General features: G+C 43.5%; 1 pseudogene; it reads right to left on the reverse strand.

Annotated features, from left to right (window-relative positions):
* LOC124023341 overlaps nt 1–19,044 on the reverse strand; it is a 36,905-nt pseudogene that overhangs the window by 15,096 nt on the left and 2,765 nt on the right.

Genomic DNA, 19,044 nt, shown 5'->3' on the forward strand with positions numbered 1-19,044 from the left:
TACCTGCTTATGGATGGAATATGTCATGGTGAATACCTGGACTTGTTTATGGATGGAATATGTCATGGTGAATACCTGGATGGATGGAATATGTCATGGTGAATACCTGCTTATGGATGGAATATGTCATGGTGAATACCTGGGCTGCTGGTTATGGATGGAATATGTCATGGTGAATACCTGCTTATGGATGGAATATGTCATGGTGAATACCTGGGCTGCTGCTTATGGATGGAATATGTCATGGTGAATACCTGGGCTGCTGCTTATGGATGGAATATGTCATGGTGAATACCTGGGCTGCTGCTTATGGATGGAATATGTCATGGTGAATACCTGGGCTGCTGCTTATGGATGGAATATGTCATGGTGAATACCTGGGCTGCGGTCTCCTCTCAGGCTGGTAACAGAGTCCATGTGCAGCAGAGCCTCTGCAGCCTCGATGGTCTTATCAGAACAGTAGATGCTGGTGCCAGACTGTTGGTAATGGACGGACGCCTCCACTGAAACAAAGGAAACACACGTTAGTAGAGGTGAAAAGCACCGTTGCAGGTCTGTACAGCCGCTGTAGACATTTCATCACTTGTACAGTACAGAGGGGTTCTGATGCATCCTACTGGAAATAAAAGTGGTGTTTGGTTACCTCAAGTCTGTTACCACGGTTTGGTTTTTATTGTGAAAACACTGTCGGTGTTCCACCATTAACAGTTTACTACCAAACTAAAAAGGTTGAGACACTTCAAATGGCTTGTTTACTACACTTCACACAGGACTTCTAAAGTCTGTCAAAGCGGACATCCTCTCTCTGGCGCCCCCTAGCAACCGTTCCGTCTCCCGTTACTATGGCATAACTGATGTAGGATCAGCTGCAAATAAAAGTCTCTCTTTACCACCATGACCTACAGTGTCAGACTGACCTTAAAACAGATGTTACAGAGCATCAAGTAACTAACTAACCAAATAACTAACCATCTATAACTAACTAACCATAACTAACTAACCATATAATAAGTATTGGTTAGAAGTCATGGTTTCCTCCTTTCCTTTGGGCCCTGAGGTTTTTCCTTGTAAAATGACCCAATCTGTTTTCCTCATTACGGGCTGTCTACAACAAGGGGTCTAGAGGATTTCCTTGTGCTCATCTGGTCATGGTAAATCATTTGGGCTAGGAATTGTTTCACAAAAAAAAAAGGAGACGAGGAAAAATTATGCAATTTATTAGTATGGGGTATGTAGTCCTTCTGAGGAACTAGGAGACAGACTAAACCTAGGGATTACATTTACAGTACAGAGCAGACCAGAGCGCTCTGGGCCCTGGTCAAAAGTAGTGCACTATAAAGTGGATAGGGTGCCATTTGGGACCAATCCCAGGGCACCTGTTGTTGTCCCTCTCTGGGAAGCACGTATCTGGTTACCATCACCCCTGCCCATGTTTGGCTACGAGGCAGGCACAGGGTAGGGAGAAGGGTTATCTTTAGGAAGACTGACTGCTGCCCCCCCCCAATCCCTCTCATTCAGACCCTGACACACACACTACCCGTCGTCCCAAGCGCAAACAAACTGTAGCCCCCCACACACACACACACAAACAAGCAGAACTACTATAGGCACCTGATAGGCCGAGCTGCCGTTGAAACCAGGCAGGACTACCTAAATAAACCCACCATAGACCATAACATAGACTGGATACTTTGACACCGATACATAGGCTAGAAATAAACACAGACATTTGACATACATACTAAGATGCATTTATCTGTAAGCATATTATACATACGGATTTAACTATAAAAGTGTTAACACTTTAAAAAATATATTTTAAAAAGTTAACTTTTTACTGTAAAAGTTAAATAAAATGTTATGCATTTTCATATTTCTAGGGATTCGTTCAACAGTGAGTGTTTTAGTGTTTGGTTAATAAGAGAGGTTGGTTATCCGAATATTTGGTTGGGTACGGACTCGGGTTGAAATAGTACTGCTGCACTACCTTATTCAGTCATTGTATTTAAGAAAATGAATTAACATCTGTAAAAAGCAATTGAGGCTAAAAGTCAGCATATTTCAAAAGTACAAAATGCGTGTGAATAAATATGATTTTCATCATTACGTCTCGACAAGCAAGAAAGAAAAAAGCTGGTACTATTTGACCGAGCCAATAATAGCAAGTCCGACACAAAGTAGTGCAGTCCCCTATTTGACTTCCGTGTTTACACTCGCGTCGCCTTTCCCTCCAGTTCTCTTCGAAGACGGTCTCCGTCCCCACGTCACTCACTCCCCGCCCCGGACACCATTGGATAAGTCAGTAATCTACGCCCACCCGTCTAGCAGCGCTCATTGGCTGGTGGGAGGATTTCGAACGCCTCACGAGCGCCGTTGGTCAAATGGACCTGTCAATCAAGCCACAACCCGCCTAGACGCATAACAATGCTTCCGCCATCGAAATGATCCAAAAATATTTTTTTTTAAATCATCGTTAAATCAAGGAAGAAAATGCAACACTCTAGACAATGTAAAAAATTGAATAACCTTTGTATGGCGAACTGAACTTAAACGAGACACGATTTGCACTTAAAAATCGCTAGTGAGTAAACGCAAAAGCCAGCATTGAGTGCACCGTTAGCAGCCACACACTTCACGGGATAAACCACTGGGCCCACACTTAGATAACGGTGCGAATCCGACTCAGAAAAACGGTACATGGCTGAAAACAGATGGGGGGAAAAAAGTCACAAAATGACTAGAATACAGCTTTCAACTAAATGTTTACACTCACTTCCGTGTCATTCAATGTTTGAACAAACTGGCTGTATGTGTTATTCAACAAGGAAAAATATATCGATAGACTATATTTCAATACAGGGATAAAAATCACAACATAACTGATTCAATATAGGTAGATCATATAAACAGATTGTGTATTTAAAGCCATGATAAACGCGGAATAAACATAAACCCACATGCCCTTCCGACTCAGACAGCGTGGCAAAGACGTAGGAAAGACAACACATCTACAACACTTCCTGGTTTCAGCGGGGCTCCCTCTCTGCCAGAATAACCAGTTATTATGATACACATGGACGAAGAAACTATAAATCACGATATGCACGCGCTGCTACGTGCAGATTGCGGTCTAATCCTCCAGTGCTCAAATCCAAAACGGTAATTTTAAACATTTTAAGAACGACTGAAGAAAAGCGGACATCGCCATGCAGGTTACTAAGCAAGGTGATCACTTCCTGCTTTGCCCTCCATTATTTCACCAAACTACTTAACGGATATGGGGGGGGGGCGCAAGCGGTCGCTAAAATAAACACACAACGTGTCAACAAACGGTCGCCGGTAGAACGAGTTCTAAAATAAATTCCGTTACCTGCTCTGATGAGCAGATCGAGTTGGTTAGCGGGCCCCTCATGAAGTGAAGTCGCCATGTTCTTCCCGTGTTGCAGATTCGCATTGACTTCACACTGAAATGCAAAAAGGCAGCCAAAAATCACTCCGCCGCCAGAGGAAATCTCATCCAGACCGCTTCACAACCCCCACACCGCGGCAGACGGGTGTCCTTCCGCGCTAAACACAGGAAATCCTCCGCTCTCGCTCTCTTGAGCTCTTGCCAAAGATGGTGGATACATTTAGATGTCCCACTCAGGCCGTTAACCAGGTTTTAAAGTTCCTGTCTGCTTAAGGGGAGGCTCTCCCATAAGGCACCAATAAATTAGCAGCTGGGTCTGATTCGCTTAGTCCATTGACTGTATATGAAGGAGGGGAAAAAAAGGAGCGAGTGAGATGTCTCGCTTTCTTTTCCATCTCTGCTCTGCTCTTGCATCGATCGAACGGCAACCAAAGCAGGAAAACAGGACAATTCATCCATAATAGGCCCGTGCATTCAACATTTTAAAAAGCATAACAGAGCATTTTAAGACACCATTAATATAATGTATGTATTGCATTCCTAACAATGAACATTCAGCGCAAGGAATAAAGATTTTAAGAGCATATAAACGTGTCTTCATTTGCATTATGGCAAAGACCATAGTCTAAGTAGGAAAACCTGATTTAAAAAAAAATCTCTCACTAAAGTAACTAAAAATGAAACAGTCTGCTGAGGTACCGAGTGCAGAAATGTTTATATCGATGCCAGAGCTTGTAGGTCATCATCCACTTTAATGGGTTAGTTTTCTGACTGGAGTCTCACACCAAGTCTACGCCCCAGACAGCACTCAGCAACTCGCACAACAAGTCATCGTGTCAGCAACTAACGACGGAATTTTAAAAAAGGGAAGAAAAACAAGGAGTTAAAAAATAAAAATAATTTTAGGACGTTACAGTAGAGGTCGGGTCCTTTAGAAACGCTGAGGGAAGAAGAACACATCGTTGTCTGTCTGCTTACTTGGCTGGACAACACTCCTTTCCAAAGAGAATACTTCAAAAATCATTAAATCACCTTCCTTTTTACATCTTAAATGCTTTGGTTTGTTGTGTTTTTCACTCCACCGTGTCCAACTAACGAAAGGCTTTAAACTGTTTGCCTAAATCAACCAATCAAATGTATTTATAAAGCCCTTATTACATCAGCTGATATCTCAAAGTGCTGTACGGAAACCCAGCCTAAAACCCCAAACAGCAAGCAATGCAGGTGTAGAAGCACGGTGGCTGGGAAAAACTCCCTAGAAAGGCCAGAACCTAGAGAGGAACCAGGCTATGAGGGGTGGCCAGTCCTCTTCTGGCTGTGCCGGGTGGAGATTATAACAGAACATGGCCAAGATGTTCAAAATGTTCATAGATGACCAGCAGGGTCAAGATGTTCATAGATGACCAGCAGGGTCAAGATGTTCAAATGTTCATAGATGACCAGCAGGGTCCAATAATCATAATCACAGTGGAATCACAACGGCAATCAACGCATGTTTACAACTTCCAAACAGTACACTTGTGGACTTATGTACTACAGTGGACGGCCACAAGAGGGCGATGTCTACTGGCAGACAGGTCTTACATATCCGCTTGATGAGTTTCCCAGCAACCACACCAAAGCTGTGAGTGACTGAAGTACTGTGGATGAAGGTGTGGAAAATAATGTACATCTCCCCAAATGAAAATAGTGCCAAAGCTGAAAGCTGTCCTACTTCTACTCTTATTTTACTGTGTGTGTATTCAGGTTGTATATAAAAAGGTACATGTATGTTATGTTATGTTATGTTATGTTATGTATGTATGTATGCATGTCAAAAGTTTGGACACCTACTCATTCAAGGGTTTTTCTTTATATTTTTACATTGTATAATACTAGTGAAGACATCAACACTATGAAATAACACATTTCAAAGTCATGCAATAACTGAAAAAGTGTTAAACAAATCTAAATATATGAGCTTGTTCAAAGTAGCCACCTTTTGCCTTGATGACAGCTGTGCTACACTCTGTTTAACACTTGTTTGGTTACTACATGATTCCATATGTGTTATTACATAGTTGTGATGTCTTCACTATTATTCTACAATGTAGATGATGGTACAAATAGAGAAACACGAGTAGGTGTGTCCAGACGTTTGACTGGTACTGAATGTATATATCACTAGTGTATTCAGGTTGGGTAGGTATATGGTAGATGGTAGATGGTAGATGGTATATGGTATATGTATATGGTATATGGTAGATGGTATATGGTATATGTATATATCACTAGTGTATTCAGGTTGGGTAGGTATATGGTATATGGTATATGGTAGATGGTATATGGTATATGTAGATGGTAGATGGTAGATGGTATATGGTATATGTAGATGGTAGATGGTATATGGTATATGTATATATCACTAGTGTATTCAGGTTGGGTAGGTATATGGTAGATGGTAGATGGTAGATGGTATATGGTATATGGTATATGGTATATGTAGATGGTAGATGGTAGATGGTAGATGGTATATGGTAGATGGTATATGGTATATGTATATATCACTAGTGTATTCAGGTTGGGTAGGTAGGTATATGGTATATGGTAGATGGTAGATGGTAGATGGTATATGTATATATCACTAGTGTATTCAGGTTGGGTAGGTATATGGTATATGGTAGATGGTAGATGGTATATGGTATATGGTAGATGGTAGATGGTAGATGGTAGTTGGTAGATGGTAGATGGTAGATGGTATATGTATATATCACTAGTGTATTCAGGTTGGGTAGGTATATGGTAGATGGTATATGGTAGATGGTAGATGGTATATGGTATATGTATATGTATTCAGGTTGTATTAGGTGGTAGATGGTATATGGTAGATGGTATATGGTATATGTAGATGGTATATGGTATATGGTATATGGTATATGTATATATCACTAGTGTATTCAGGTTGGGTAGGTATATGGTATATGGTATATGGTATATGGTAGATGGTAGATGGTATATGTATATATCACTAGTGTATTCAGGTTGGGTAGGTATATGGTATATGGTATATGGTATATGGTAGATGATGGTAGATGGTATATGTAGATGGTATATGGTATATGGTAGTGGTAGATGGTAGATGGTATATGTATATGGTATATGTAGATGGTATATGTAGATGGTAGATGGTATATGTAGATGGTATATGGTATATGGAGATGGTATATGGTATATGGTATATGGTAGATGGTATATGTAGATGGTATATGGTAGATGGTATATGGTAGATGCTATATGGTATATGTAGATGGTAGATGGTATATGTAGATGGTAGATGGTATATGTAGATGGTAGATGGTATATGTAGATGGTAGATGGTATATGTAGATGGTATATGTAGATGGTATATGGTAGATGGTATATGGTAGATGGTATATGGTATATGTAGATGGTAGATGGTATATGGTATATGTAGATGGTAGATGGTATATGTATATATCACTAGTGTATTCAGGTTGGGTAGGTATATGGTAGATGGTATATGGTATATGTAGATGGTATATGGTATATGTATATATCACTAGTGTATTCAGGTTGGGTAGGTAATATGGTATATGGTAGATGGTATATGGTATATGTAGATGGTAGATGGTATATGGTATATGGTAGATGGTAGATGGTATATGGTATATATATGTATATATCACTAGTGTATTCAGGTTGGGTAGGTATATGGTAGATGGTATATGGTATATGTAGATGATATATGGTAGATGGTATATGTATATGGTAGATGGTAGATGGTAGATGGTATATGGTATATGGTAGATGGTAGATGGTAGATGGTATATGGTATATGTATATATCACTAGTGTATTCAGGTTGGGTAGGTATATGGTATATGGTATATGGTAGATGGTAGATGGTAGATGGTATATGTATATATCACTAGTGTATTCAGGTTGGGTAGGTATATGGTATATGGTAGATGGTATATGGTAGATGGTAGATGGTATATGGTATATGTATATATCACTAGTGTATTCAGGTTGGGTAGGTATATGGTATATGGTAGATGGTAGATGGTATGGTAGATGGTAGATGGTAGATGGTAGATGGTATATGGTATATGTATATATCACTAGAGTATTCAGGTTGGGTAGGTATATGGTATATGGTATATGGTAGATGGTATATGTAGATGGTATATGGTATATGGTATATGTATATATCACTAGTGTATTCAGGTTGGGTAGGTATATGGTATATGGTATATGGTATATGGTAGATGGTAGATGGTAGATGGTATATGTATATATCACTAGTGTATTCAGGTTGGGTAGGTATATGGTAGATGGTATATGGTAGATGGTATATGGTATATGTAGATGGTATATGGTATATGGTATATGTAGATGGTATATGGTATATGGTATATGTATATATCACTAGTGTATTCAGGTTGGGTAGGTATATGGTATATGGTATATGGTATATGGTAGATGGTAGATGGTATATGGTATATGGTAGATGGTATATGTATATATCACTAGTGTATTCAGGTTGGGTAGGTATATGGTATATGGTATATGGTATATGGTAGATGGTAGATGGTAGATGGTAGATGGTATATGTAGATGGTAGATGGTATATGGCACATATGTCAGAGTCAAGGCCCGCGGGCCACATCCGGCCCGCGAGAAGGTTTTTTACGGCCCCTGGGATGATCTTGATTTATTATTAGAACCGGCCCGCAGACCGCAGCAAGCCGGCAGCCCGCAGATCTTTTACACGCACCAATACTACATTTCCCACAATGCAACGGTGACGCACCGAGCAGTAGGCTGCTTCATTTCAATATTTATTGGCACAGCAGTTGTCAGCATCACAGTAAAATTAACTTTCAGATACCCATCAAAAATGGCAAAACGGAAGGTGGACACTGAGAACCGGGGGTTTCAAACAAGGTGGGAGTCGGAGTATTTGTTCACGGAGGTAGCTGGAAAACCTGTGTGTCTTCTGTGTGGAGAAAGTGTGGCGGTACTGAAAGAGTATAATCTGAGACGACATTATGAAACGAAACACGCGGACAAAAACAAGAATATGGACATGGAACAAAGGCTACAAAAGGCAGAGGAATTAAAACGAGGCCTCAAATCTCGACAGGCTCTGTTCAAAAAAGCCAAATCACAAGGCCAGGCTGCTGTCAAGGCCAGTTTTATTTTGGCAGAAGAGATCGCTAAATCAGCCCGGCCATTTACGGAGGGGGATTTCATCAAAAACTGCATGATTAAAGTTTGTGACGAAGTTTGCCCAGAAAAAGGCAACTCTTTTTAAATGTGAGTCTGAGCAGAAACACCATTGCCGAGAGAGTAGACCAGTTGTCCATCAATCTAAAAGAGCAGCTTGTGAAAAAGGGAAAAGATTTCATTGCATATTCCTTGGCTGTGGATGAGAGCACCGACATTTCTGACATTGCCCAGTTGTCAATTTTCATCCGCGGAGTGGACTCCAGCCTAAGCGTGACAGAGGAGTTTTTGGCTTTACGTCCTATGCATGGCACAACTACGGGGCATGATTTGTATGAAGAGGTGTCAAGATGTGTAAATGAGATGGAGCTGCCTTGGGAAAAACTCGTGGGTTTGACAACCGACGGAGCACCTGCGATGTGAGGACACAGGAGCGGACTGGTGGAGAAGATACGGGAAAAGATGCAAGAGGAAAACGTGACAGGTGAGCTGACAGCTTATCATTGTATCATACACCAGGAAGCGTTGTGCGGTAAAGCCTTGAAAATGGAGCATGTAATGAGCATCATCACGCGCACAGTTAACTTTATCAGAGCCAAAGGTTTGAATCACCGCCAGTTCAAGGCATTTCTGACGGAGTTAGAAACGGAGCATGGTGATTTGCCTTATCACACAGAGGTGCGATGGCTAAGCCAGGGAAAGGTGCTTCAAAGATGTTTCGAGCTTCGTGAGGAGATTTGTCTGTTCTTGGACAGCAAAGGGAAAGACACAACACAACTCCGAGACGAAATGTTTCTGTGTGAAATGGCTTTTCTGTGTGACATTACGACACACAGCCCCAGCTGTGTGACATTTCTGTGTGACATTACGACACAATGCCCCAGCTGCGCATCCAGGCTGCTCAAACGTTGTCTATGTTTGGCAGCACATACCTGTGTGAACAACTGTTTTCTTTGATGAACTTGAACAAAACATCACACAGAAGTCGACTTACTGCTGAACACCTCCACTCAATTCTGAGGATTTCCTCAGCTCAGAGCCTTACCCCGAACATTGATGAACTTGTGGAAAAGATGGGACACCACCAAGTATCACCCTCAACCTCAAACAAGTGAACATTACTGTGCAATCACATAGAGTTTTTACTCAGTTCAAGTTTAAAAGTTAAAGTTTAATATTTGTTTTCACTGCATGTTACTTCTCCTTAAACAAAGTGTTGTTTTTGATTAATAGATTTTTGCACTTTATTTTATTGTATTTCAATCCAATTATATTTTAAAAATATTTCAGTTGAGTGGATGATAGAAAATTGCTATTATTGTTTTTTTCTTTGAAGTAAATTTAGCCCACTTTTGCTAAAATAGAAAATATAGGCTACTGATGGTGCCTTGAATACCGGTTTCTTTCATTTAATGTTCATGTTATGGGGATTTTTATATAAAGGAAATTTGTCTTTTGTGTCTGTTGAAAATTAAAGATTACTGACAGAGCCATAAGAAAATATTGCTTTATTTATCTGATAATATTGGAATATATTTGTTAGGTTTTCAGTAGGTTCAATTAGGTTCACTAGACTATATGCGTCATTTAAAAAATGTTCAATGAACATTCGAACAGTCCGGCCCTCGGCTTGTAGCTAAATTTTTTATTTGGCCCTCCGTCCATTTGACTTTGACACCCCTGGTATATGGTATATGGTAGATGGTATATGGTATATGTAGATGGTATATGGTAGATGGTATATGGTAGATGGTAGATGGTATATGTATATATCACTAGTGTATTCAGGTTGGGTAGGTATATGGTAGATGGTATATGGTATATGGTAGATGGTATATGGTATATGGTATATGTATATATCACTAGTGTATTCAGGTTGGGTAGGTATATGGTAGATGGTATATGGTATATGTATATATCACTAGTGTATTCAGGTTGGGTAGGTATATGGTAGATGGTAGATGGTATATGTATATATCACTAGTGTATTCAGGTTGGGTAGGTATATGGTAGATGGTAGATGGTAGATGGTAGATGGTATATGGTAGATGGTAGATGGTAGATGGTATATGGTATATGGTATATGTATATATCACTAGTGTATTCAGGTTGGGTAGGTATATGGTAGATGGTAGATGGTATATGTAGATGGTATATGGTAGATGGTATATGTATATATCACTAGTGTATTCAGGTTGGGTAGGTAGATGGTAGATGGTAGATGGTAGATGGTAGATGGTAGATGGTAGATGGTAGATGGTAGATGGTAGATGGTAGATGTAGATGGTAGATGGTAGATGGTAGATGGTAGATGGTATATGTAGATGGTATATGGTAGATGGTATATGTATATATCACTAGTGTATTCAGGTTGGGTAGGTAGATGGTAGATGGTAGATGGTAGATGGTAGATGGTAGATGGTAGATGGTAGATGGTAGATGGTAGATGGTAGATGGTAGATGTAGATGGTAGATGTAGATGGTAGATGTAGATGGTAGATGGTAGATGGTAGATGGTAGATGGTATATGTAGATGGTAGATGGTAGATGGTAGATGGTAGATGGTAGATGTAGATGGTAGATGGTAGATGTAGATGGTAGATGGTAGATGGTAGATGGTATATGGTATATGTAGATGGTAGATGGTATATGGTATATGTATATATCACTAGTGTATTCAGGTTGGGTAGGTATATGGTAGATGGTATATGGTATATGTAGATGGTAGATGGTATATGGTATATGGTATATGGTAGATGGTATATGGTATATGTATATATCACTAGTGTATTCAGGTTGGGTAGGTATATGGTAGATGGTAGATGGTATATGTATATATCACTAGTGTATTCAGGTTGGGTAGGTATATGGTAGATGGTAGATGGTAGATGGTATATGGTAGATGGTATATGGTAGATGGTAGATGGTAGATGGTATATGGTATATGGTATATGGTATATGTATATATCACTAGTGTATTCAGGTTGGGTAGGTATATGGTAGATGGTAGATGGTATATGTAGATGGTATATGGTAGATGGTATATGTATATATCACTAGTGTATTCAGGTTGGGTAGGTAGATGGTAGATGGTAGATGGTATATGTAGATGGTATATGGTAGATGGTAGATGGTAGATGGTAGTGTATTCAGGTTGATGGTAGATGGTAGATGGTAGATGGTAGATGTAGATGGTAGATGGTAGATGGTAGATGGTAGATGGTAGATGGTAGATGGTAGATGTAGATGGTAGATGGTAGATGGTAGATGTAGATGGTAGATGGTAGATGTAGATGGTAGATGGTATATGTAGATGGTAGATGGTAGATGGTATATGGTATATGTATATATCACTAGTGTATTCAGGTTGGGTAGGTATATGGTAGATGGTAGATGGTATATGGTATATGTAGATGGTATATGGTATATGGTATATGGTATATGGTAGATGGTATATGGTATATGTATATATCACTAGTGTATTCAGGTTGGGTAGGTATATGGTAGATGGTATATGGTATATGTAGATGGTAGATGGTATATGGTATATGGTAGATGGTATATGTAGATGGTAGATGGTATATGGTATATGGTATATGTAGATGGTAGATGGTATATGGTAGATGGTATATGTATATATCACTAGTGTATTCAGGTTGGGTAGGTATATGGTATATGGTATATGGTAGATGGTATATGGTATATGTAGATGGTATATGGTAGATGGTATATGTATATATCACTAGTGTATTCAGGTTGGGTAGGTATATGGTATATGGTAGATGGTATATGGTAGATGGTATATGGTAGATGGTATATGTATATATCACTAGTGTATTCAGGTTGGGTAGGTATATGGTATATGGTAGATGGTAGATGGTATATGGTATATGTAGATGGTATATGGTATATGGTAGATGGTAGATGGTAGATGGTATATGTATATGGTATATGTAGATGGTATATGTAGATGGTAGATGGTATATGTAGATGGTATATGGTATATGGTATATGGTATATGGTATATGGTATATGGTATATGGTAGATGGTATATGTAGATGGTATATGTAGATGGTATATGGTATATGGTATATGGTAGATGGTATATGGTATATGTAGATGGTAGATGGTATATGTAGATGGTAGATGGTATATGTAGATGGTAGATGGTAGATGGTATATGGTAGATGGTAGATGGTATATGTATATATCACTAGTGTATTCAGGTTGGGTAGGTATATGGTATATGGTATATGGTATATGGTAGATGGTAGATGGTAGATGATATATGTAGACCTAGGCCTGTGTGTACATCCCACCCCGGTCTCTCACCTGTCTCCACCACCTCAGTCTCCACCTCCTGTTCTTCCCCCACGTCCTGTATCAGGTAGGTCCCGTCTTCGTATACCAGAACCTGGGCAGAGAAATACTGCTCCAGCCCCCTGCCTGGGACCTCCTCCACAATCACTGCTGGGTTCTCCTCTTCATCCAGGTCCTCGTCTGTCTCTTCTTCCATCATGTCTCCCTCCACCTCTACCTCCACCTCTACCTCAGCTTCACCGTCTCCCTCCTCACACTCTCCCTCCTGGAGAACAGGGGTGAGGGAGTAGGACAAAGAGGAACAGAGATGGAGGGACGAGGATAGAAAAACAGAAGGGGAGAAGAGGAGCTTGGTTAAGAAGACAGAACATCCCAAACAGAGCACTTTCTCTACTGCTATGCAGTCCTTAAAGGAAAGGAGACGTGTAAAGGAAGCCAGTGTAGGTAACATTATGTACCGCAGCCCTGATCATGTCCTTTCATAAAAGCAAAGAAACAGGGAAAGGAAGCCAGTGAGTGTGAATATTGGAGCGCAGCACCTATCTAGTCCTGTCTTTAAGGAAAGGAGACGTGTAAAGGAATCCAGTGAGTGTGAATATTGGAGCGCAGCACCTATCTAGTCCTGTCTTTAAGGAAAGGAGATGTGTAAAGGAAGCCAGTGAGTGTGAATATTGGAGCGCAGCACCTATCTAGTCCCGTCTTTAAGGAAAGGAGATGTGTAAAGGAAGCCAGTGAGTGTGAATATTGGAGCGCAGCACCTATCTAGTCCTGTCTTTAAGGAAAGGAGACGTGTAAAGGAATCCAGTGAGTGTGAATATTGGAGCGCAGCACCTATCTAGTCCTGTCTTTAAGGAAAGGAGACGTGTAAAGGAATCCAGTGAGTGTGAATATTGGAGCGCAGCACCTATCTAGTCCTGTCTTTAAGGAAAGGAGACGTGTAAAGGAAGCCAGTGAGTGTGAATATTGGAGCGCAGCACCTATCTAGTCCTGTCTTTAAGGAAAGGAGACGTGTAAAGGAAGTCAGTCTAGGTCCTAGGTGATTTCACTGCTCATAATTCAACATTACATTTGAGTCATTTAGCAGATGCTCTTATCCAGAGAGACTTACAGTTAGTGAATTCATCTTCAGATAGCTAGGTGGGACAACCACATCTCAGTCATAGTTAGTGAATTCATCTTCGGATAGCTAGGTGGGACAACACATCTCAGTCATAGTCGGTACATTTTTCCTCATTAAAGTAGTTATCAGCAAAGTCAAGTGCGAGTGTTAGTTCAGTAAAGGTGTTTGTTACTCAGTCCAACCCTCTCACCACTCACCTGATGAGGGTCCTCCACGGCGGTCATATACTCCACCACCGCCCCTCCACTGTCAACGAGCACCACCGAGGTCATGACACATGCCCCTCCAGGCTAGATCCAGCCCCGGCCTACTCACTGCTGCCTCCTGGCCCCACCTCGCTCTGCTGCCCCACGCTGGTGGCCTCTGGTACTGCAGCAAGGCCACAGCTCAGACCACTGAGGAAGAGACAGAAGAAAAGTTATTTAAACTTTATGAAGCCAGTCGTTGAGATCCCGGACAGGCCTACACGATGATAAGAGAGCCCGGACAGGCCTACACGGTGGTAAGAGAGCCCGGACAGGCCTACACGGTGGTAAGAGAGCCTGGACAGGCCTACACGGTGGTAAGAGAGCCCGGACAGGCCTACACGGTGGTAAGAGAGGCCTACACGGTGGACAGGCCTACACGGTGGTAAGAGAGCCTGGACAGGCCTACACGGTGGTAAGAGAGCCTGGACAGGCCTACACGGTGGTAAGAGAGCCTGGACAGGCCTACACGATGGTAAGAGAGCCCGGACAGGCCTACACGATGGGAAGAGAGCCCGGACAGGCCTACACGATGGGAAGAGAGCCCGGACAGGCCTACACGATGGGAAGAGAGCCCGGACAGGCCTACACGATGGGAAGAGAGCCCGGACAGGCCTACACGATGGGAAGAGAGCCCGGACAGGCCTACACGATGGGAAGAGAGCCCGGACAGGCCTACACGATGGGAAGAGAGCCCGGACAGGCCTACACGATGGGAAGAGAGCCCGGACAGGCCTACACGATGGGAAGAGAGCCCGGACAGGCCTACACGATGGGAAGAGAGCCCGGACAGGCCTACACGATGGGAAGAGAGCCCGGACAGGCCTACACGATGGGAAGAGAGCCCGGACAGGCCTACACGATGGGAAGAGAGCCCGGACAGGCCTACACGATGGGAAGAGAGCCCGGACAGGCCTACACGATGGGAAGAGAGCCCGGACAGGCCTACACGATGGGAAGAGAGCCCGGACAGGCCTACACGATGGGAAGAGAGCCCGGACAGGCCTACACGATGGGAAGAGAGCCCGGACAGGCCTACACGGTGGGAAGAGAACCCGGACAGGCCTACACGATGGGAAGAGAGCCCGGACAGGCCTACACGATGGTCTAGAGAAACATCCAGCTGCTGCTCTCTTCCCTTCTGAGCCACTGAGCCAGTACCAGGTTTCATACCTCTAAGGGCCTGTTCCCTCTCCCTTCTTCATATGGCTACGGGCCAATGGTTGCGAAGGGCACAAGGCCCTCATTTCCTGCTCAAAGGAAGAATGATTGGACTTTGAGAGGAGGAAATACAGACTGGACACACACATTTCACTTGCCCTGGTCAATACCAAAACATAACGACTGTTCCCTCCTGTGTTCCCTACTGTAATGTAGAGGACAGGGCTGGTGTTCCCTACTGTAATGTAGAGGACAGGGCTGGTGTTCCCTACTGTAATGTAGAGGACAGGGCTGGTGTTCCCTACTGTAATGTAGAGGACAGGGCTGGTGTTCCCTACTGTAATGTAGAGGACAGGGCTGGTGTTCCCTACTGTAATGTAGTTGTATAGGTAGGAGGACAGGACTGGGATCAGTACTAATGGAAATCCCTCTTCAATTCTTCAACACAGCTGACTGATCCAGGACCTGCAGACCTTATTAACAACTTGATTCATATAGTTAAGTTCACCTAACCTGTAGGGGACTAAAACAGACTCAGGACTTGTCGTGCAGAGAAGACCTTGGGCATTTGCCTCACCTTATTCCAATAGCCTGGTCTTTAAACATATTGTTCACTAACTAAAGCTGGCCTTTTATACACTTGTCAGTCACTGTGCATTGTGTGGCTGCATGTTGTAGACATTTCACAGCCTTCTTCAGTCTTTCTGTCTCTGGCATGGGATATAGCCTACACACCCTGGAGTGACTGGCTGAGTGAGTGAGTGAGTGAGTGAGTGAGTGAGTGAGTGAGTGAGTTGAGTGAGTGAGTGAGTGAGTGGTGAGTGAGTGAGTGAGTGAGTGAGTGAGTGAGTGAGTGAGTGAGTGAGTGAGTGAGTGAGTGAGTGAGTGAGTGAGTGAGTGAGTGAGTGAGTGAGTGAGTGAGTGAGTGAGTGGCTGACTGGCTGGCTGGCTGGCTGGCTGGCTGGCTGGCTGGCTGGCTGGCTGGCTGGCTGGCTGGCTGGCTGACTGGCTGGCTGGCTGGCTGGCTGGCTGGCTGGCTGGCTGGCTGGCTGACTGGCTGACTGGCTGGCTGGCTGGCTGGCTGGCTGGCTGACTGGCTGACTGGCTGGCTGACTGGCTGGCTGACTGGCTGACTGAGTACAACTGTGCATGTGGGCAGTGCAGTGGACGTTGCCTGGTCACACAGTGAAACGTCAAGACCTTGGAATGTGCAGCCCATCATCCAAGCAACACAGTGTGTGATTGTTAAAGTACACAGGTCTGCATCCTTCAGGGCTGCAACATCCACACGTTTCTTTCCACTCTGGTGGAAACCGTTGACACGAAGATAACAGTCAAGGAAAGGATGACATCAGCAAATCACAAACCAGCTGAAGGATGATCTCTGCGCCTCCCACTCCCTCATTGCCTCCCCCTCTCTCTCCCATTGCCTCCCACTCCCTCATTGCCTCCCCCTCTCTCCCCCACTGCCTCCCACTCACACTCTCCCACTGCCTCCCTCCCTCCCACTGCCTGCCTCCCTCCCTCCCTCCCTCCCACTGCCTGCCTGCCTCCCTCCCACTGCCTCCCACTGCCTCCCTCCCTCTCTCCCACTGCCTCCCACTGCCTCCCTCCCTCTCTCCCACTGCCTCCCTCCCTCTCCCCACTGCCTCCTCCCTCTCTCCCACTGCCTCCCTCCCTCTCTCCCACTGCCTCCCTCCCTCTCTCCCACTGCCTCCCTCCCTCTCCCCCACTGCCTCCCTCCCACCCCCCACTGCCTCCCACTCCCCCACTGCCTCCCACTCCCCCACTGCCTCCCACTCCCCCCACCGCCTCCCTCCCCCACTGCCTCCCTCCCTCCCTCCCTCCCCCCACTGCCTCCCTCCCTCTCCCCCACTGCCTCCCTCCCTCTCCCCCACTGCCTCCCTCCCTCTCCCCCACTGCCTCCCTCCCTCTCCCCCACTGCCTCCCTCCCTCCCTCCCACTGCCTCCCTCTCTCCCATTGCCTCCCTCTCCCAGGAACATAGGAAATGCAGTGGCGCCAGCTGTAGTTGTTTCATAAACATGATATCAAAGTCCACAAACACAAACATTCCCTGACAGCTGCTGTACCCGATGTTCCTTTGTTCAAAGCAATACTGGAACGGAGTAGCATATTCTGTGTAGCTAGTTAATGTGGGACAAACACAGGTATGACGGCCTCTCACACTAACACACACACAGCAGACTAAACAAGTCTCAAACAAGACCTTCAACATTGAAACCAGAATTACAGGCTGGTCAAGAAAGGCTGCCATGTCACCACAGAAGTACACAACAGTTCCAAACCCTAAAAGTCAACAAAAGACAGGCAAAAAAAATAACCCACCAAACTGTAGTTGTTAGTTTCCAAAGCTAGCGAGATTAGTTTGGACTACTGGCATATAAACAACCCACCAAACTGTAGTTGTTAGTTTCCAAAGCTAGCGAGATTAGTTTGGACTACTGGCATATAAACAACCCACCAAACTGTAGTTGTTAGTTTCCAAAGCTAGCGAGATTAGTTTGGACTACTGCGAGATTAGTTTGGACTATATAAACAACCCACCAAACTGTAGTTGTTAGTTTCCAAAGCTACTGGCGAGATTAGTTTGGACTACTGGCATATAAACAACCCACCAAACTGTAGTTGTTAGTTTCCAAAGCTAGCGAGATTAGTTTGGACTACTGGCATATAAACAACCCACCAAACTGTAGTTGTTAGTTTCCAAAGCTAGCGAGATTAGTTTGGACTACTGGCATAACAACACTAGCGAACGCCTATCCATATACATTACATAAAGAGAATGTAGGTTATCACACACTCCAAAGTCCTGTCATTCCAAAGTCTAACGAAAGCCAACATCTTCACCATACAAGATACAGAGGAGCCACACAACCACTGCAAACGTTCCTCAGACATGCTACTTACCAAGGGACACCATGGAACAGAGAGAGCAGGGTTAGATAGAGTCACAGAGTCTCATGACCTGCTCCACATGCTCAATCTGAACCCTGCACATTCATCCCCAGACTGGATCCAATATGGGAAGGATTCCAACATTCCACACAAGTATCCAACATTCCGAGGAATCCCACAACATTCCACACAAGTATCCAACATTCCACACAAGTATCCAACATTCCACACAAGTATCCAACATTCCACACAAGTATCCAACATTCCACACAAGTATCCAACATTCCACACAAGTATCCAACATTCCGAGGAATCCCACAACATTCCAACTCACTCCTGCTGTTGATTCATCCACACATCTAGAAAAAGGTAGGAGATTTGTTTGACTGTCTTTCAACAAGCTAAATAAACAACTGATACAAAGAGGAGAAAGATTCCGAGAGAATGTGGCCTTGCATTTGCAGAACCATTCTCCTTGCCTTCTATTTCCACACAAGTCTGTAACCTCTCTTCCTTCCATCTCCCACTCTTTCCATCCCTCTCTCCTCTCATCAGTCTTCTCCATGCGGTGGAAAGAGAGAGAATGTGGCCTTGCTGCATTGCAGAACCATTCTCCTTGCCTCTATTTCCTGTAACCTCTCTT

This window comes from Oncorhynchus gorbuscha, unplaced genomic scaffold, assembly GCF_021184085.1.
Source record: "Oncorhynchus gorbuscha isolate QuinsamMale2020 ecotype Even-year unplaced genomic scaffold, OgorEven_v1.0 Un_scaffold_1600, whole genome shotgun sequence".
Taxonomy (NCBI): Eukaryota; Metazoa; Chordata; class Actinopteri; order Salmoniformes; family Salmonidae; genus Oncorhynchus; species Oncorhynchus gorbuscha.